This window comes from Onychomys torridus, chromosome 22 (assembly GCF_903995425.1).
Source record: "Onychomys torridus chromosome 22, mOncTor1.1, whole genome shotgun sequence".
Taxonomy (NCBI): Eukaryota; Metazoa; Chordata; class Mammalia; order Rodentia; family Cricetidae; genus Onychomys; species Onychomys torridus.
Window position 1 is genome coordinate 7027808 of NC_050464.1, and position 21805 is coordinate 7049612.

The following is a 21805-nucleotide window of genomic DNA, read 5'->3' on the forward strand; positions in this document are numbered from 1 at the left end:
TCATTCTCCTTCACAATTTAGCCCAAAAGCAGCCAAGGGTCCCTCTCCTACCTAGGGCCCCTCACAGAAACTTCAATATACTTATTTTACAACATGGGCTGGGGGCATAGCTCAGCAGTAGAATCCTTGCCTAGAATCCCCAGTGAGGGGCTGGGTGTGGGTCAGTGTTAGAGCACCTGCCTAGAATCCCCCAGTGAGGGGCTAGGGTGTGACTCAGTGGTAGAGCACCTGCCTAGAATCCCCCAGTGAGGGGCTGGGGTGTGGCTCAGTGATAGAGCACCTGCCTAGTATGTATGAAGCCAGAAATTCAACCCCCTTCCTTCCTTCCTTCCTTCCTTCCTTCCTTCCTTCCTTCCTTCCTTTCTTCCTTCCTTCCTCCCTCCCTCCCTTCTTGAAAGATACCAACCTAAATAGCAAGTTCAAATGCAATCTCTACAACAGCAGCCAGTCACAATGGTGCACACCCACAATCCTGTCATTTGGGAGGTAGAAGCAGGAAGATCAAGAGTTTGATGTCATCCTTGGCCATATAGCCAGTTCAAGGCCAACTGGCTTGCATGAGATCCTCTCCTTAAGTAAATACATGACAAAGAAACCCCTCAAATGTGATGCTGCACTTTCTGACGTGCTTCTCTGACCCTTCCATTTGAGAGGAGGTATCAAGAAGTGCTCCTTTTCTCCAACCCATCCTCTAGGCTGCAATGAGAGTCTCATGCAGCAAAGCACAGGCTGACACACAAACTCTGGACCCTCTTCGTTTCCTTGAATATCTACAGATACCCGGGACACAGTGTTCCCCCTGCTAAGGACAGAGTGAGGGCTCACCCCTCCCATGAGGTGAGCCTCTGGCCTTCTGTTGTCCCCATCACCAGTTCCTGACAAAGCAGGCACATCCCTCCCTGGCCACTCAGTGGTGGCAACATGAAAAGGTTCCTCCATTCATTGATCGTCCAAGCCTTGCCGTTAGGCCCAGACCTCCCAAAGCTGAAGAGAAACAGGATCAGAATTCTGTAATCCTCGGGGCTCCATCCCGTCCTGGGGTGTTGTCTAGCAACTTCCTCTGAAGTGAAGAGAGGAGAGGCTCATGAGACTCAGGGAGAAAGCACGTGGGAAAGCTGAAACTTGCAAAATTCAAGATGGCCCCTCCTCAGGCTGTGGAAGCAGTAAATAACTGCTGGGAACTGACCACCCAGCTGTCAAGAGAAGATTCTCTGACCTGTCCAGATGCCTACAAGACAGGCAGAGAGCTCCGAGGTGTAGTTCCTATGAGTCCTCACCTGTATTTGGGTGAGCTTTTCACTGATGCAGCTGCCTTTAACTTGTTCCTGCTCCTATAAGCTGCCCCCCATTCATACTGCTGTAAGTAACCCCAAGAAAACATTATTGCTTGCTGCTAGAGAGATGGCTCAGTAGTTAAGGGTGCTCAATGCTAGTGCAGAGGGGAAGTTGGTTCCTACCCACCTGGATGACTCACAATCACTTGTAACTCCAGATCCATGGGATCTGTCGGGCACCCTCCTCTGGCATTTACAAGTACCTGTAATGTACATGCAAATACATACAGGCATACACACACACATACACACACACACACACTAAAGAGTATGTGCACACCGCACACATGCATGCACACAAACATACATAATACAAATAAAAAAATAAATCTGAATTTAAAAAAAGCCTCATATGTTCACCAAGTTGGAGTTTGGTAGAATTGTTACTTTGGTCTGTTGTGATATCTCTGTCTGGTGTGTGTGTGTGTGTGTGTGTGTGTGTGTGTGTGTGTGTGTGAGTGAGAGAGAGAGAGAGAGAGAGAGAGAGAGAGAGAGAGAGAGAGAGGTCTCGCCAAAAATGTCATACAACATGAGGGTTCTGAATGGGAGTCAGCACCTCCAATGCCCAACTGGGATCAATTTGGCAGAGCCACACAGAGTGTGAGAAAGTAATAAGATCCATTCATCTGGAAAGTCAGCGGTGTACAACTGTGTCCATTCTCCGCCCCCCAAGACATTTCACACCTTGACACCAATGAAGAGATTGTAGGAAGGAGGATTTAACATTAATTAGCCTTTCCAACCTCAAAGGGGCAATGTGAAAATGTCCCTTCTCTCTCATTGGCCTGACTAAGACAGTGGCACCCTTGAGATACACAAAAGGAAACCTCCTCCCCAGGAAAATGTCTCCAGAACAGCAAACCCAAATCGGTGCACCTCAGAAGGATGTTTGTATTCAGTGTTCACCAGTTCCTGCTTGCTTTTCTATCAGGAGCTCTGTCTGGAGCCCAGGTCGGACTCCAACTCAGAATCCTTCTGCCTCAGCTTCCTAAGCATTGGGATTACAGACATACACCACTGTGTCCAGATCAGCAGTACCATTGGAAGGTAGGTCAAGAATGTTATCTCCAGATATAATTTAGTTTGCACTCCCTGATAAGCACTGGGTGCTCACAAATAAATGTTTGATGGCTGGATGGCTGGATGGGTGAATGAATGTGTTATTCAATGGTCCCATCTGAAACCAACACCCATTAAAGTCTTCCTGAGTGAGAAAGAGTTGTTTATGGAAAAAGGCCAGAACCCAATTTGCAAAACCCCTCTGTTGCCTTCACAATAATTTATGCTCATCTGCGTCTAATAAAATATGGAAGCAATTTTACAGGAACATTTTGTGCTTTAGCGATTCATTTAACTATTTCCTCCAGGGGGCAAGGCATATATTCTCATCCAGATGTGTGGGGAGTTCCATGAATAAATCTGCAAATATCAAGATGAGATGCCCCCACATCCCTGCTCACACTATACCCACTTGGAGCCTGACTGTGGTTAATCAAAGTAGAGGCCTACAGAATTCATCCCATCCTCTCTTAAAGTTTTAGGGGCTAACATGCTCCTTTTATCTATTCTGCCCTCCCTCCTTCAAACTGCCGAGGTGACCTGAAATTGCTAGAGGAGATGATTTGCTAAAGCCATTTTCCTTGGAGAACTTTCCAGAACTTGTCAGGGCCTCAGAGAGATGAGACACTTTGCACTTCATGGACCCTCAACCAGAGACCACTCAAATGCTACAGCTGCTGCCCTCTGGCCCCTCAGACACCACACATGGTCCCTGCAGGGGACTGTGCCACCTGCATGAGCTGTCCCTAATCTCCCCGCAGGGTTAGGAGCTGATGAATATCAATGAGGGGCACCTGCCCCAAGCTGCCTGCCGCCCCATTCATAACTTGATTTTCTGGGTCACCAATTCTTTTAATTAAACTTTTCATTTTGAGATGATTGTAAATTCAGTTATAAGGAGAGGGCTCTGAGAGCCTGTGGCTCCTGTTAACTATTTGGTAGCATCTTGCAAAACTATAGTACAATTGTGTGTGTGTGTGTGTGTGTGTGTGTGTGTGTGTGTGTGTGTGTGGTCATGGAGTGGTGAGTTATACGCATGTGTGGGAGCCAGACGTCAGTACCCAGTGACTTCCTGAATCACTTTTCCACCTTAAAAAAAAGATTTATTTATTTCTTCTATGTTATGTGTATGAGTGTTTTGCCTGCATATATGCACCGCAGTTACAAGTGGTTGTGAGACACTATGTGAGTGCTAGGAATTGAACCCGGGTCCTCTGCAAGAACAAGTGCTCTCAGCTGCTGAGCCGTCTCTCCAGCCCCATCATTAGTATTTTTTTAACATACCATCTCTGTCTTATCGTGTTGATAGAAGGTCATTGAGATTGGTTTTAGGTGTTTTTTTGGGGGGGTGGGGGGGGGGGAGGCAGGCTCTCTGGCCAAGTTGTCCAGACTGGCCTTTCGATTCACGATGGTAGCCCAGACACGCTTTGAATCTGTGATCTTCCTGCTCAGCCTCCCAACAGCCAGACCACAGGCTATGTCATGCTGACTGGGTGCCCCTTGCTCTGCGTGAAGCTGTGCAGTATCATTGTCATGATTGTCCTTGTGTCATACAGGAAGTTTAAAGCAGATTGTCCTAAGTCACACAGCTTGTGTGCAGTCCACCATCAGAGCCCGTGTGGGGAGGGGTTAAATGCGGCCTGATGGACACAGGTGTGGCAGTCAGTGAGTTTCCACGGAACAAATGAACATCCCAGACAGGTGTGAGGAAAAACACTAAGAAACCCCAGAACCACTCCACACACACACACACACACACACACACACACACACACACACACACACACACGGACTGGGGCCTAGTGAGGGAAGAGATCTGAGGAAAAAGCAAAGCTACACCACAGAAGGTTCTAGAATAGTTTCCAAGCACTCTGGTTGCTCTGGGTTTCTATGTCCCTCAGTAAACCCCCTACCTCTCACCAAGGGTACCCTAAGCTGCTGAAGGAAGGATTTGCTGCCCCCCAGGATTTCCCTCTTAGCAGGCTCTCTGGCCCTTGCTATGTGGCTGCCTCTGCTTCCTTCAGTACCAGCTGGCGCTCACAGCTCGCCTCCCCACAGATCCCAGCAGCACCAGTTGGCATGAGGAATTCTTCTTCTATTGGATTTTCCCGGCAATTGATAAACGTGAGTGGTGTGTGGCAGTGGTCAACACTCCCCGGAAGTAGAAGATGAAGTGGGAACATCAAAAAATCCTTTCTTGGGGAAGCGAGACAGGACCTCATGTAGCCCAGGCTGCCCTCAAACTGGTATAGCAGAGGACAACCTTCAACTCTGGGTCCTCCCGCCTCCACCTCCCAAGAGCTGTGATTACAGGCATGCACTAGCATGCAAGCCATCCTCCGAAAGTTCCCGGGAGGGGGAGGCAGTTAGAGGTTACTGGGTTTCGTGGTCCAGCCTACAATCCCAGCGCATGGGCAGCTGAGGTAAGAGAGGCCAGCCTGGGCTTCTTAAAGGGGCCTGAGGGGAAGTAAGGGTAGGAAGAGGGGAGGAGGGGAGAGGAGGGGAGGGAAGGAGGGAGGAAGTGAGGAATAATGAGAAAGGGAAGGGGAGAACAATGGGAAGGAAGCGATGAGGAAGACGAGAAGAAAAAGCATGGAGAAGGAAGGAAGGGCAGAGGAAGAGGAAGAAGGAGAAAAGAACAGAATTAAAGGAGGGCAGTTTTAGGAAAGTGAGTGGGGGCGGGGAATTTGCAGGAGAAGGCCCGGGTGGGCGGCGCTGCCTGGCTGGCTGCCCTGTCCCTGGCCAGCCTCTGCCTCCTGGCCAGCCTCTGCCTCCTGTCCTGCAGCTCTCATCACAGCTCAAGGCCGAAAGATCAACTCCAACTTGTGATTCATCCGTCGATGGATTTTTTTTTTCCGGTTAAAAAAAAAAAACACCTATGGAATAACTCTTTGGTTTCTTCAGCAACCTCCTGCCCCCGGGCACTTCTCTCCACCCCTAGAACGCTATAAACACAGTTTATGGCTGCAACCCTGGTCTGTGTTTGAAGTCCTAGGAGACTGCGGTTCCGGTTTGTTGCTAGGTAGCATTGAAGGTGAGCCCTTGAGCCGAGAGCTGCCTCTGTCTCCAGAGGTGTCGGATGCCGGTGATCCAATTCTAATGGCAGGAAGTTTTAGATAAATGATTCCATCTGTCTGGGCCATGGATACACTGCACCAGGAAACAGCAAAGTCTCTCCTGGTTCATTCCAGGTGTGCAAGGAGGAATCCTATTATCTCAACAGTAGCACCTCCCCACCAAAGCAGTATCCAGGGGACGTTCCCGTTGGAGAAATCTCCCTGGTAGCAGCATTTGTTTAATTACAGGCTCTTTTTTTTTTTTTTTTTTTTTTTTTTTTTTTTTTGAGCTGAGGACTGAACCCAGGGCCTTGCGCTAACTAGGCAAGCACTCCACCACTGAGCTAAATCCCCAACCCTTTTCGGGCTCTTTTTAAACTGAATCATTGGAATGGGGATGTGGCTCAGTGGTAGAGCCCCTGCCTAGAATCCCCCAGTGAGGGGATAGGGTGTGAACCAGCATTAGAACACTTGCCAGAGCTGGAGAGATGGCTCAGAGGTTAAGAGCACTGGCTGCTCTTCCAGGGGTCCTGAGTTCAATTCCCAGCAACCACATGGTGGCTCACAACCACCTGTAATGAGATCTGGTGCCCTCTTCTGGCCGGCAGGGATACATGCTGTATACATAATTAATAAATAAATCTAAAAAAAAAAATAGAACACTTGCCTAGAATCCCCCAGTGAGAAGGCTGGAGTGTAGTTCAGTAGTAGAGCAATTACTTGCCTAGAATCCCCCATTGAGGGGCTTAAAATCCCCCAGGGAGGGGCTCCAGAGGTGGCTTAGTGACAGAGTGCTGGTTTAGCATGTGGAGAGGCTCTGGGTTCAATCCTTAGCATTAATAATAATAATAATAATAATAATAATAATAATGGCCATCATCTACATTATTCTTTATGATTTATATAGCTGTTTTGTTTTTTTAAAGATTTGTTTATTATTATGTATACAGAAGAGGGCGCCAGATCTCATTACAGGTGGTTGTGAGCCACCATGTGGTTGCTGGGAATTGAACTCAGGACCTTTGGAAGAGCAGTCGGTGCTCTTAACCTCTGAGCCAACTCTCCAGCACCTATAAAGCTGTTTTGTAACCCCCAGCCTGTCTATGTTCAAGAGATAAGAGCAGTGAGAAGAATGGGTTCATCCTCAATGTCAAGACTGCTTTGGAGCAGCTATTTTTTTTTCACTGCCAAGGATTGAACCCAAGGCCATGAAAGTTGCTCTACCTCTACCTCTGAGCATACCCTCAACCCCTCACAGGGGCAATCTAGGCTCTACCACTGATTGACACTCCCAGTCCTTGGCTTTTTGAGCTAGAGCCCTGTTATGTAACATAGGCTGGATTTGAACTCCTGACCCTTCTGCCTCAGCCTTGAATGCACTGGGATCATAGGCATGCACTGCTACTCGTGGTTTGAAGGCTATACATTCTTAAGAAGTTCCTCTTCTCCTTTGAGATAAACTGTGGAAGGTAAATAGGGGCAGTCTAGGATGTGATCAAGCACAGTCTAACACTATGTATGGGCTTTGTCCATGCTAGTGTGATGGACAGGTGTCAAGCCAGCCCTCTCCTCTTTCCTTTCTCCAGGGTCAGTTTGCAGTGGAGTCCCAGACACTGAGACCGGAAGGTTCTGCCTCCACCCCACTTTCTCTCTGATTACAGGCTATGTTAGGTCTGCTATCCAAAGTCCCTCCATCTGAGGAAATAGTGGACTCTGTGGGGTCTAGTGCAGACAATGAAGGTTCAGCACTAGGACTTGAGACCCAAGTTCAAAGTCACTTTCTCACTTAGGGGCAATGTCAGGGAGACTGAGGGGGCCACATAAGGGCACTTCCAGGTTTCCTGGTGCAACAGCCTGGAAATGTTGGGTATGTGAAGTAGTAACAAATGGCATCAAAAATCCCAGTGGGAAAAGAAGGAAGGAAGGAAAGAAGGAAGAGGGGGATCAGGGAATGGAGGGAGGGGAAAGAGAGATGAATGAAAGGAGGAAGCCTGGAAAGGTATCGCAGTGGGTAAGAGAGCTTCACTGTACGAGCATGAGGACCTGATTCAAACTCTTAACACTCACATAAAAAGCTGGAGGTGGCTGTATGCACACCTATATCTCCAGCACTCTAAGGAGTGGAGACAGGAGGATTGCTGGGACTTGCTGACAGCCAACCTAGCTACAAGCTTATAAGAGATCCTTGCTCAAGGGAGTGATAGAGCAGGACGTCCAATGTCCTCCTCTGGAGTCTGCATGTGTGCACAGGGCATGGGTGTTGCTCACATATGTGCATGTGCAAATATACCACAGGGGTCAGGGAGAAAGTTTGAGAGAAAAAAAAGAGAAGAAAAGATAAAGACATAGGAAACAGGAAAGATTCAGGATGGGAGGAGAGGGAGAAGGGAGGGAGGAAAGGGGCAGGGAGGAAACACGGTTGTCTTTGTTGCCTGCTCCAGGCTGGCTATGGCTCTCCTGCCTCTCATCCTAGAACCAGACCTCTTAGGAACATCCCCTAGTTGGAGCAAAGGTAGCTGGTCATAGACGAACAAGACAATGGTTTGTAAAATGTCTGCTCCAACTGAACAGGAGTGACTTCTGTTCCCATTTCCGTCTCAAAGCCAAGCCTGGGGGGGGGGGGGGGGTGCACAATTCTCCTGCAGAAGGAAGCCTGCAGGGAAGGGCAGCTGATTCTGTGGCAACCCAGCTTCCTACCACCCCTGGCCACAGTGCCTCTTCTCACTTGTGTGCCTGCCATTATAGCTGTGTGTATCCAAGACAGTGTAATCCTAGCACTCAAGGAGCGGAGACTAGAGGACCAAAATTCAGGGCCAGCCTGGCCATACAGTGTGACCTTTCCATCAAAAGAGAAAGAAAAGAAATGGAAGAGAGGGGAAGATAGTGGAAGGAGAGAAGTAAATGAGAGAGGGAACAGGAAGAAAAGAGGTGGGATGCGGGGAGGGAAGAGGGAGAGAGGAGGGCAAGGACAAAGAATAAAGCTGGGAACAGAAAGGAGGAAGGGAGAGAGAAGGGGGAGGGAGGATGGAAGAATCTTTGGCACAAATAATTGTTAGTGACTGCAAGTAATTATCATTAAATAAAACACTTTATAAATGAACCATGAGAAACATTTTAAATTTTCAATTTAAGGAAAAGTAATTGGTGCAGAAGAGACGGCTCTGTGGTTAAAGCACTCACTGTGCAAGCCTGAGGAACAAAGTTTGGGTGCCCAGAGCCCACATAAATGCTGTGTGTGTGTGTGTGTGTGTGTGTGTGTGTGTGTGTGTGTGTGTGTACATGCAAGTGTGTATATGTGCCTGACTATAATTCCATCCTCAGAAGGCTGAGATGGGATCCCCAGAGAAAGCTGGCTTTTGAGATTAGCCTCATGAGCAGTCTCTAGGTTTTATTGAGAGACCCCGTTGCAAAGAATTAGATGGAAGAGTAATTCAACAACATCAACCAGGGGCTTCCACATGCATGTGCACCCACACATGTGTCTACATCCATGCAAACACACAGTGAAACTGGGAGAAAAGAACTCTTCCTGCTTTTGCATTCTATTGGAACGCAATGAAATCCCAGCAACAGAGACAGTGCCCACCCTAAAGCTAACATGTTGGACCACACATGGAGAAGAACAAAAGGTTCCAGAAGGACCCCACATTATCCATACCCAGCAGTCCTCCTATGCTGCCTTACCAGCTGTAATGGTCAGTGTTAATCATCAAGTTGACAGGATATAAAATCATTTAGGAACTGGGGTTCCAGGCACACCTGTGGAGGACTACTTAGAGGAAGAGAAGCCTCTGAGAATGATTGTGAGGGGATGTCTTCTCGGGGGTAAGTGTTGTGAGAAGACACACTATGGGTGGCACCCTCTCCCTGGATTGGTACCGTGGAGGTCAGAGGTTGATGTCCATTGTCTTCCTCCACATTGATTTGGAGACTGAGGCTGAAGCTCACTGATTAGACTGACTGGCCAATGAGCCTCAGGGATCCTCCTGTTCTTATCTCTCCAGTCCTGATGTGACAAGTGTGTGGCTACATCCTGCTTCTTATGTGGGTTCCAGGGGTCAAACTCAGGTCCTCATGCCTGCCTGTGGAGCACTTTACTAACTCACGGACTCCATGTCTGACCTTTTGTGAGGCCAAATTGTACCTTGCTCTCACCAGGCATGGTTTCCTTTTGATACCAAAAATTTCCTCTATTTTATTGTATTGTATAGAGATAGCATCTCATTATGTAGCCCAGGCTGGCCTCCAGCTTACACATCTGCTGCCTTAGTCTTTGTGTTGATAGCTGGAACATACATTTCCTTCCTTTGAAGTTTTCTTTTTTTCTATCTTTTTCCTCAGCTTGCTGTCAGAACCGGCAAACAGCACAATGGGAAAATCCATTAATCCACCAAGTTAACCAAAACAAAAGACCAGGAAATTCCTGCCTAGAGGTCAGATCTGTGCCCTCTTCTTGACCTAGAACCTTCTGTAGAGAGAATCATGTGTTTCATTGTAGAGGGGAAAAAAGACAGTGATTCTCTATATTCCAGATTTATACTGTGAAAAGATTTGACATTTATCCCACGGCTGTAAAAATGAAAGCACTCACCTGCACACCAATGTCTGCCCCATTCAAACTCCATCTAATGAGAATGTCAGGCTCTGCCGTATCTACAAAGGGGAGGAAATCAAACCTAAACCCCATTTCTCTCGTGGAGGACAGCCTCCTCTTTAAATGGTTTCTTCAGATCTAGCTTATCATGAGGGTCACTTCATCATGAATTGTGCTTCCAGAAGGAACGCCTGCCCTTCACTCATCCCCACCAGCCATCTTTTCCTGTCACCTTCAGCAGACAAGAATCTGTGGTGGCCAGAACACCAGGCTCCCAAGCACTATGTGTTTCTCAGCACTACTCTACATTTGGTGGCATCATATTGGTAGCTTGGAGACAGCTGTGGTGGGTGTCACAGAGGTCAGCTAAATGCTAGAGATTGGGGTTTTAAGGGTGTTGGTTCAGTAGAACACATTTGTGATGGTTAGTATTGCTTGTCAGCTTGACAGAATCTGAAATCACCTTGGAAACCTCTGTAAGGGATGTTTGTGAGGGACTTTCTAAATAGAGTTCAATGAGATAGGAAGACTGTTATAGAATATTAGTTAAAGATTTGTTACATTTGTTTATGCTGTGGAATATTTGTTTAATGATGCAAAGATGTGTTGCATTGTTTTATGTTGCATTTGTTTGATTCTGTGAAGCTGATTACTTTGCCTGATTGGTCTAATAAAGAGCTGAACAGTCAATAGCAAGGCAGGAGAAAGGATAGGTAGGGAGGGCAGGCAGAGAGAATAAATAGAAGGAGAAAAAGAGAGAGGATCAAGGAACAAGAGAAAGAGAAGGAGAGAGGACATCAGTGGCCAGTAACCCAGCTACACAGCAAGCCACAGAGTAAGAAGTAAAGAAAGGTATATAGAATAGAGAAAAATAAAAGCCCAGAGGCAAAAAGTAGATGGGGTAACTTAAGTTAAGAAAAGCTGGCAAGAAACAAGCCAAGCTAAGGCCAGGCATTTATAAGTAATAAGTCTCCATGTGGGTATGTATTTGGAATCTGTGTGGCAGGCCCCCAAAGAGTCAAAAGAGTAAAAACACAACTACAGAAGACCTGTCCTAGATTCGGTCAGCACCATCTCATTGCCTGGGGTCTCAGACTAAATATGAAGGAGAAAGAGAGCCAAGCACCAGCATTCATCTCTGTTTCTTGACTGTGAGTGCAATGTGATCAACTACTTCAAGCTCCTGCCAGCCCTGCACTGTACCCTCAAACTGGTATCCCAAGTAAACCCTGTGGCTGTCAGAATAAGAATACCCCCTTAGGCTCATATATTTGAATGCTTAGTTACCAGAGAGTGACATGATTTGAAAAGATTAGAAAGAGGTGTGGCCTTGTTGGAAGAAATGTGTCACTGGGGGCTTTGAGGTTTCAAAAGCCCAGTGTCTCTCTCTCTCTCTCTCTCTCTCTCTCTCTCTCTCTCTGCCTGGAAATCAGGACATAGCTCTCTACTATTTCTCTTGAACTGTGCTTGCTTGCCTACCTCCATGCTCCTCACCATGTTGATCACGATGATAATGAACTAACCCTCTGAAACTGTAAACCAGCCCCAGTTAAATGCTTTCCTTAATAAGTGGTCATGGTGTCTCTTCACAATGGAACAGTGACTAAAACTGTGTTTTGTCACAGCAACAGAAAGTAAACTAAGACAAACTCCTTCTTCCTTGAGTTGTTGTTTGTCAGTAATTTAATCACAGCAAAGAGAAAAGTAACAGTCACAACCCTCACATTCCAGAAATCCCCAAGAGACCCCAAACAGAAGGGACTCACACCATTCCAGCCCACAACAGGGTCAGATTGCTCTCTCGGGAGTGGGAAGCCACCACTTGATGACCCATGTCACACACAGCCAATGGGCCAGGACCCAAGTCTTTTTTTTTTTTTTTTTTTTTTTTAACATAGGGCTTTATATATCATAGACTGGCCTCAAACTCGATATGTAGCTAAGGATGGGCTTGAACTTCTGATCTTCCTGTCTCTACTCCCCCCCCCCCCAAAGCTGAGATTACAAATCCACACTAACCACATTCAATTTATGCAGGTGTGGTATTTGAATGAGAGTTGACCCCATGGAAAATGCTTGGTCCCTGGTTGAGGGAACTATTTTGGGAAAGACTAGGAGGTGCAGCTCTGTTGGAGCACCGTACCTACAAGCCTGCTTTCACACCTTCAGCTATTATGGCCATGGACTCTCCCTCTGAAACTGTAAGCCAGCCCCTAATTGAATGCTTTTTTTTGTTTTTTTCTAAATGGTTTTGGTCCTGGTGTCTCTTCACAGCAATAGAACAGTGGCTGAGACAGCAGTGCTGGAGATGGAACCCAGGACTTTATGCAAAATAGGCAAATATTTCACCAACTGAGTCACATCTCAGGAGACAGGAAGATTCTCCAGTGCTAGCTGACCATGGAGCCAAGCCTAATCAGCAAGTCCCAGGTCTCAGTGAGAGGACAGCCAACGGTTGCCTCCACAGATATGTGTACACACACATGCACCCACACACACATAAATGTAAACACACAAAAACATACACATAAAATATCAGTGGCATCAACAAAGGGAACCAGAGCAAGGAAAGAGTTGTTCAGTGAAGATGGGACCAGATAAAAGCTGGGACAAGTGAGGCAAAGGAGGGGGCTATCTGATGTGTCTTTTTACCGACGATGGCCAGACCTCAGGTATAATAACCATGAGAAGAGCTAGCTGACTGAGTGTGTGAAGGTCCTTGGAGGCGTGGCCACCAGGTGACAAGAAGCCAGGAATAAAACACCCCATCCAGAAGAGACTAACCCAACAGCAAGGGTGAGGGACAGCAGGCCAAATGAACTGGATGAATATAGAAGACAGCAAGCACCCAGTGTGACCACCAGCATGGCTGGGGGAGAGGGGTGTTCGGTTTGGATTTTGCTGTTCTGTTTTGCTTGAGACAGGGCTTCATGTCTGGCCTCTTTCATATAGCCAAGGGTGACTTTAAACTCCTGGTCCTCCTGCCTCCACTTCCTGAATGTGGGGACTGCAGGCTTACATCATCACGCCCAGTTTAAAGTCTGCTTAGGCAATCACATCATCAACCAAACTGCATCTCTAGCCCCTGGTTGGGTTGTTGTTTTACGTCTGTATACTTGTGTGTGTCTTTGTGATTGTTTGCCACATGTATGTTGGTACTCTCAGAGGTCAGAAAAGCCACCTAGCATGGTGCTAAGAACTGAACCCAGGTCCTCTGGAAGAGCAGCAAACACTCGTAACAACTGAGCCATCTCCAGCCCAAAGGCTGGACTTTGAATAAGAAAAGAAGACAATGTCTTAGAAAGGAGTGTGGGAAGCAGGGAATATTCTTCGTTCTCCCTCAAATTGTGCAGAATGTGGGGTATAAGAGAAAGGACGGATGGGTCAAAGTGTGAAGACCTTGCCAGTCGGTGGTTTGATTTTGAAATCTGCAAAGCCTAACAGTGCCGTCTAGTGGATTGGAGAAAGCTGAGGGGTAAGGGCTGTGTAAACTATGTTGTCCTACTGGGAATGGAAGGAAGGCCTGTGGTGTAGCACCCTGGTCCTTTTGTAGGGTGGAGGTGTGACTGAATTAGCAAATGCCAGTGAGGTATAGTGAGTGGGACTAGCATTGGAAGATGCTCAGAGGACAGTTATTGCCATTGTTTGACTAGTGTGGGAGCATCAGGTAACTGTGGAGTCACTGCGCCTCCTGGTGGTCAAATTTTGACATGACAAGTGAAAATTCTGCCATAGCACTCCCCGACCTCATCACCCAGAGACCGAGTGGCTGGGCAGCCAGGGTACCCTCTGCCTGCGGCTTAACAGTGTTAGTCAGGAGAGCACAACTTAGGTCTAACCCATAACTGTGAGCAGTGGAGAAATTCCAACCCACAAGTTAATTATGCAAATGATGTAGGCATGGGGATTCACACAACTGTCACCTCAGCATTTGAGAGGTAGAGAGGCAGGAGGATCAGGAGTTCACCGCCAGCCTCTGCTGACTAATGAATTTGAGGGCTCACTGGGCTACATGAGATCCTGTTTCAACATAAAAAAAAAAAAAAAAAAAAAAAAAAAAAAAGTTTAGAACAGAGACGGTCTAGGAGGAAAGAAAGTGTGAAGTCTTCCCAGAACCACATAAAAAACCAGGCAGGCAGAGACCAGCGGGAATTTTCAAAATGGGAGCACGGAGGCGCCGCCCGGGCCTCAGGAGGTACCTGGGGTACCTTTCGGTGGCGTCGGCGGCGTCGCCAGCGGCGGCGGCATAGCGAGTGCAGCCCGATGGGCGCCCAGACCCGCTGGCTGCTCGGAGGGACTGCGAGTCCAGGGCGCCAGCGGCCCGGGAACATGGAGGCGTGCATCGGGGAGAGGATCGAGGACTTTAAGGTTGGAAATGTACTCGGTAAAGGATCATTTGCTGGAGTCTACAGAGCTGAGTCCATTCACACCAGTTTGGAAGTTGCACTCAAAATGATAAATAAGAAAACCATGTACAAAGCTGGAATGGTACAGAGAGTCCAGAATGAGGTGAAAATACATTGCCAGTTGAAACATCCTTCTGTTTTGGAGCTTTATAATTACTTTGAAGATAACAATTATGTATACCTGGTGTTAGAAATGTGCCATAATGGAGAAATGAACATGTATCTAAAGAACCGAATGAAACCGTTCTCAGAAAGTGAAGCTAGACAATTCATGCACCAGATCATCACAGGAATGTTGTATCTTCATTCTCATGGCATATTACTCGCTCCGGGACCTCACACTCTCTAACATATTACTTACACATAATATGAACATAGAAACTGCTGACTTTGGACTAGCAACACAATTGAAAATGCCACATGAAAAGCACTACACACTCTGTGGAACTCCCAATTACATTTCGCCAGAAATTGCAACTCTAAGTGCACATGGACTTGAATCTGATATTTGGTCATTGGGCTATATGTTTTATACATCACTTATTGGAAGACCACCTTTTGACACTGATACAGTCAAGAACACATTGAATAAAGTAGTATTGGCAGATTATGAAATGCCAACATTTTTGTCACAAGAGGCCCAGGACCTTATCCACAGTTACTTCGTAGGAATCCTGCACATCGGTTAAGTCTGTCTTCTGTATTGGACCATCCTTTTATGTCATAAAATCCTTCAGCAAAAAGTAAAGTCTTAGGGACTGTAGAGGACTCCATGGATAGTGGGCATGCCACAATTTCCACAATTACAGCATCTTCCAGTACCAGTTTGAGTGGTAGCTTACTTGACAGAAGAAGACTTTTGATTGGTCAGTCACTTCCAAATAAAATTACTGTATTTCCAAAAAATAAGAATTTAAGTGACTTTTCTTCAGGGGATGGAAGCAATTTTGTACACAATGGGGAAACCCAGACCAAGAAACTAATAATAGGGAACAGGGAAGAGTAATTGAAGATGCAGAAGGAAGGCCGCATTCTCGATACCTTCGTAGAGCTCATTCCTCTGATAGATCCGGCACTTCTAATCAGTCTCGAGCAAAAACACACTCAATAGAACGATGTCATTCAGTAGAAATGCTTTCAAAGCCCAGAAGATCCCTGGATGAAAATGAAGAGAGTTCCAGTCATCATTGTCTAGGAGAAACTCCTTTTCCATTTGCAGAGCAGATGCCTCAGATGGAAATGGTACAGTGGTTTGGGAATCTGCAAATGAATGCTCATTTAGGAGAGACTAATGAACACAGCACCGCTAGTCCAAACAGAGATTTCCAGAGCTATCCAGATTCATGGGATGTGTTAAGAAATGCTTGGACTGATACAAGAGCCAGCAAGAATGTTGATACGTCTGCTAACGTTCATCCTGAAAAGCAGCTGAGTACAACAAAGTACATGACTGCTCATCACAATAAACCTGAGATCATGCCAAAGAGCTGGGCTTACCTCCTCGTTCTGAACAAAGCAAGAACAGGAGTATGGAGTCAACGTTGGGTCACCAGAAACCGACCTTACGAAGCATTACATCTCCTTTGATTGCTCACAGATTAAAACTAATCAGACAAAAAACCGCAAAGGCTGTGGTGAGCATCCTTGATTCAGAGGAGGCGTGTGTGGAGCTTCTAAAAGAGTGTGCATCTGAAGGATGTGTGAGAGGTTCTTCAGACATCTAGTGATGGGGCTATGGTCACTGTTTATTATCCAAATGATGGAAGAGGCTTTTCTCAGGCTGATAGACCACCCTTGCCTACTGACAACATCAATAGGTATAGCTTTGACAATTTACCAGAAAAACACTGGCGGAAATATCAGTGTGCTTCCAGATTTATTCACCTTGTAAGGTCTAAAACTCCCAAAATCACTTATTTTACAAGATATGCTAAATGCATTTTGATGGAGAATTCTCCTGGTGCTGATTTCGAGGTTTGGTTTTATGATGGAGCCAAAAAACACAAAACAGAAGATTTAATTCACATGACTGAAAAAACAGGTAAATCTTACACTTTAAAAAATGAAAGTGAAGTCACTACCTTGAAAGAGGAAATAAAGACATATATGGAGCATGCTAATGAGGTCACCGTGTATGCTTGGCACCGGAATCTGTAATCTGAGGAGGAAAAGAGAAGCAGGAGCTCTTTGTTCTTCCCAATAACTGTAGGAAGAAAACCTGGTAATACCAGTTCACCTAAAGCCTTATCACCACCTCCTGTGGACCCAAGCTACTCAAACCAAGCAGATTGACATGAATAGCGTGGCATTCCCAACACAGACGGCTACCGCTGAAGGACTTGGCCACACAGCCGCTGCCGCGGGAACAAGTTGCTCTTCTTTGAGTCTTCCTAAATCAGCTCAGCTTTTGGAATCAGTTTTGTGAAAAATGCTGGTTGGGCTACACAGCTAACGAACGGAGTTTAATGATGGGTCACAGCTGGTTGTCCAAGCAGGAGTTGTCTTCCATCAGTTACACGTCACCAGATGGTCAGACAAGTAGGTACGGAGAAAATGAAAAATTACAGAATGCATCAAATAGAAATTACAGTGTCTTTCTTCCATCCTTCTGATATTTTCTAATCCAGCTCCTAGTTTTCATTAACTAAAGTCCTTTCAGATGTCTATATTTAATAAATGACTTTTTGGTTGGCTTTCAAGTAAAGTGAGATTATTTTAATTTACTATAATTTCAGAAAGCCTTTCTACAAAAACAGAATTTTAATATATCATAAAAAATATATGCGAAGAAAACAAAATAGAATAAAATTTTCCGTTACCAGATAGAGTGGTCATAAAATAAACTAAGACATCTGATTTTGTTCCAAGTACATACTCCCTCAAACTTTTCTGTGCTCCTGTTTCTATTTAACTAAATTGTGTGTGGTGTGTTTATTTTTGCTGTTTTCTGTACTAATAAGACATTGAGAATCATGGACAAAACATGCTATAGTTTTGAAGTTTTCAATATGTAAATAATGTACATATAAGCAAGATATAAACATGTATATTTTATATTTTAAAAAAAACAGGCAGGCATGGAGACTGCCCATAATCCCAGCACTGAGGAGGATCCCTGGAGTTCACTAACCATCAGCCTAACCTAATCAATGAGCTCCAGGTTCACCGAGGGACCCCATCACAAAGGTAAGGTGAAGAGTGACTGAGGAACACACACGTTCACATGTACACTCATGCACACACACACTCATGCACACACACAAAATTTAAGTATTTATGAAGTAATTATAGCATGCATTAGGACAAGAGCAAACCTATAAATTTATGCTTATAGTATGTGATTTAAACTGCCTCTTCTGTATGCCTATTTAAGTTTAAACAAGGAATTGATTTGAACATCTAATATTGACAGATTAATAAAACAGAACCTCAGAGGGATGTAGTAAAGTCAAGGTGTATGAGCCTGTCTGAGGTCTAAGAAACCCTGCTTCCAAGGATTCTGGGCTAACTGGAGCAGTGGAGATGAAAGACTGTGTACCCAAGAGAGTAGGCGAGATGGCTCAACAGGTAAAGGTGCTTGCTGCCAAGCCTGGCGAGCTGAGTTTGATCCTGGGAAGGATGACAACCCGGTGGAAGGACAGCAGACTCTCACAAGTTGTAAATAGGAAGCTCACATTCTTTTCTCGTAAGCTTTAAACATTATTCCAGGACATAAAAAGTAATATTCTGTATTTTCTTGTTTTGTGAGCTTAGTTCCTTTAAAATATGAGAATTTATAAAAGTATTGTATTTATGGAATGTGATTTTTTAAAGATGTTTTGAGACTAACATTCTTTCTCCTAGAGGGACCTATCTTCAATTTTATAATGAAAGTCAGTTGGAATATAAAATTCTGCCTATATAAAATTACCTTAGAGGCAAATTTTCAATATCTTTTTATTTATAAATGAGTTGTGCTGTTATTAAAAAGCAATTTTATTCAATTATGTTTCTTTCTTTTTCATCCTGCCTCATTCCATATAGATTTGAGGCGAGTTAAAAGCAAAGCTAAGCTGTGATAGAAATAAGAATTGAAAAAGGAAAGGGAAAGTGCTAGAAGTCAGATGTTGCACAAGGTTGGTAGGGTGACTAATCACAGCACTTAAGAAGTGGAGGCTGGGCATCATGAGTTCATGACAGTTTAAGGCCAACCTGGTCTGTGAGACTCATCTCAAAATAAAAGTTGTTTTTGAGCTGGGCAGTGGTGGCACACGCCTTTAATCCCAGCACACAGGAAGCAGAGCCGGAAGGATCTCTGTGAGTTCAAGGCCAGCCTGGGCTACAGAGCGAGATCCAGGACAGACACAAAGCTACACAGAGAAACCCTGTCTCGAAAAACCAAAAAAAAAAAAAAAAAAAAGTTGTTTTTGTTGGAGTGAAGGAAAGTAAAAATAAATACACAAATCCACAAAACTGAGTAAGTTTCCAGCTCAGGTCTGAGCTCCCTAGCAACCGAAGGAAAAAGAGACAAACTCACAGAGATCCACTTGCCTCTTCCTCCCAAGTGCTGGGATTAAAGGGATTAAAGGTGTTCACTCATTTATTTGCGTGTGTTTGTGTCCAAATGTGTGTGGAGGGTGCATGAGTGTGGTGGTTGGAATGAGAAAGGCCCTCATAGGCTCGTAGATTTGAATGCTTGGTTACCAGGGAGTGGCACTATTTGAAAGGATTATAAGGATTAGGAGGTGTGGCTTTGGTGGAGGAGATGTGTCACTGGGGTGGGGGTGCTTTGAGATTCAAAAGCTCTCTCTGCCTACAGATCAGGATGAAGCTCTCCATGCTTCCCTCCATGATAATGGACTAAATCTCTGAAACTGTAAGCAAGCCCCCAATGAAATGCTTTCTCTTATAAGAGTTGCCATGGTCATGGTGTCTCTTCACAGCAATAGAGCACTGACCAAGACAATGGGCTGTGCACACAGAGGCCTTGGATCACTTGGAACCAGAGGTACAAGTATTTGCCAAGTGCCTAGCTTGTTGCATGGTGGCTGAGAGTCTGAATTCTGGCTCGAATAATTGCACAGCAAGCCCCATAACCACTGGTCTCTCTCTCTCCCCCCTCTCCCTCTCCACTCTATCTCCCCTCCCTTTCTCTCCCTCTCTTCTTCTCTCCCTCTCCAGCCTCTCCCTCCTGAGTGCCAGAATTCTCTTTTTATAATTTCCTTTCTCAGCAAGAAGAAAGCTTGTTGTTCGGTTCCTTGGGGAAGACAGAGCATTTGCAGGGACTTAACTAAAGAAAACAAATCAAAACAAAATGTCTTACTCAGAACAGAGAGACCATTGCTCAATACAAAAGACAATGGCTCTGACATTCTGTGTGTGTGTTCATGAGTATCCATGCAGCACACACGTGTGTGCATGGGGCAGAGGTCAACCTCAGTGCATCTTCTTGGTCTCTCTCTTCCTTGGTCACTCTCTATATTGTTTTGTTTTGTTTTGTTTTGTTTTTGACACAGGCTCTCTCACTGATTGTCTAGATTGGTGTTTGTCCAGCAGACCCCAGAAACCCTCTGCCTGTGTCTCCTCAGTGCTAAGATAACCAGTGCACCACTATGCCTGGCTTTTTTTTTTTTTTTTTAACATGGGCTCTAGGATCAGGTCCTTGTGCTCACACAGCAAGGCCTTTACCAACTGATGTAGCATGAATCTTAAAGAGTCTTGTTAATAAAAACAAACCTGGAGCCAGGTATTAGGGTGAATGCTGGAAGATCAGAGAAGCAGAACAAGCCACAGCTAACCTCACCTTGCCAACTTCTCAGCTGATCTTGTTTCCTCAGACTGGAAGCCTCTGAGTCCTCATCCAAATGAATCTCAGCTGAACTGCTTCTTAAAAGCCTGAAAGCTTAACCAGCTAAAAGCTTCTAGTTTCTGGTCTTCACGCCTTATATACCTTTCTGTTTTCTGCCATCACTCCCTGGGATTAAAGGCTCACTTTCTGGGATTAAAGGCGTGAGTCACCATGCTTGGCTATATCCTTGAACATACAGAGATCCAGGTAGATCTCAGCCTCTGGAACGCTAGGATTAAAGGCGTGTGCTACCACTGCCTATCCTCTGTGGTTAATATTGTGGCTGTTCTGTTTTCTGACCCCAGATAAGTTTATTAGCGTGCACAATATTTTGGGGAACATAATACCACCACAAACTGAGCCACATCCTCAGCCCACTCTGACATTCTTAAAACAAAGAGCACATAGTCTCCCTGATACCATAAAAGGCACTGATAGGCTAGCCACATTGTTTTCCATAATAGTCATTTGAACTTCTCAGAATCCGTCCCATGCATATTATTTTACTTATCAAATTCTCTTGTTTATTTACTTGTGTGTTTGTGTAAGTGTGTGTATGCAGGCTCACACATGTGAAGTTCCAAGGACAAAGTGGGTATTTAGTTTGCTTTTTTCCATATGGGTCTCAGGAATCGAACTCAGGTCATCAGGCTTGGTGGCAAGGGCTTTTAACAGCTAAGCCATCTCACCAGCCCCATGCCTTCATCATGAGTCAATGTATAATATGGACTTTTTCAAATCAAGGGTCCATGACTACATTTATGTTCCTTTCTCCTTTTAAAAAACATCTGTGTGTGTGTGTGTGTGTGTGTGTGTGTGTGTGTGTGTGTGTGTGTGTTCCTGTGTGTCAGTGCAGGTCAAGTGCACCACAGCATTTGTGTAGAGGTCAGAGGAGAACCTCAGGTCCTTGCTCTTTAACTATGGGACAGTGTCTCTTGTTTGACACTGTACACTACAGGCTAAATAGCTCGGGAACTTCCAACAATTCTCCTGCAAATGCCTGCCATATCTTCATGGGAATGCTGGGTTACAGACCAGTGCTACCATGTCCAGATGAGTCACATGGGGATCCAGACTCAGGTCCTCCTGCTCCTGCAGCAGCCTCTTTACCCACTGAGCCATCTACTGAGCAAGTTGTATATTTTTAATTAGCATGTATTTCTTGTAGAAAATAATGCCTCTGTTACCTGCGTCGCTCTCTTCTCTCCCTTTCCTCATCCCCTAGTGTCCTTCCTCTTCCCAAATAGTTGCCTTCTACTTTCATGTCTCACTTTAAAAAATAAAAAAAACATCAAATTTGGCATATGGCATTTGTCTTTCTGAGCCTGGCTCGTTTTGCTTAACATGACGATCTCCAGTCTCATCCATTTTCCTGCTGTGAATTCAGTCTTTGTGGCAGATTAATAGTCCATTAGATATATCTGGTTTGGTTTGTTTTGTTTTTCAAGACAGGGTTTCTCTGTGTAGCCTTGGCTGTCCTGGAACTCACTCTGTAGACCAGGCTGGCCTTGAACTCACAGAGATCCACC

At 45.3% G+C, this 21805-nt stretch overlaps 1 pseudogene; it reads left to right on the forward strand.

Annotated features, from left to right (window-relative positions):
• The first annotated feature begins 14372 nt into the window (after window positions 1–14372).
• Window positions 14373–17093, forward strand: LOC118572786 (annotated as a pseudogene).
• The last annotated feature ends 4712 nt before the right edge of the window (window positions 17094–21805 follow it).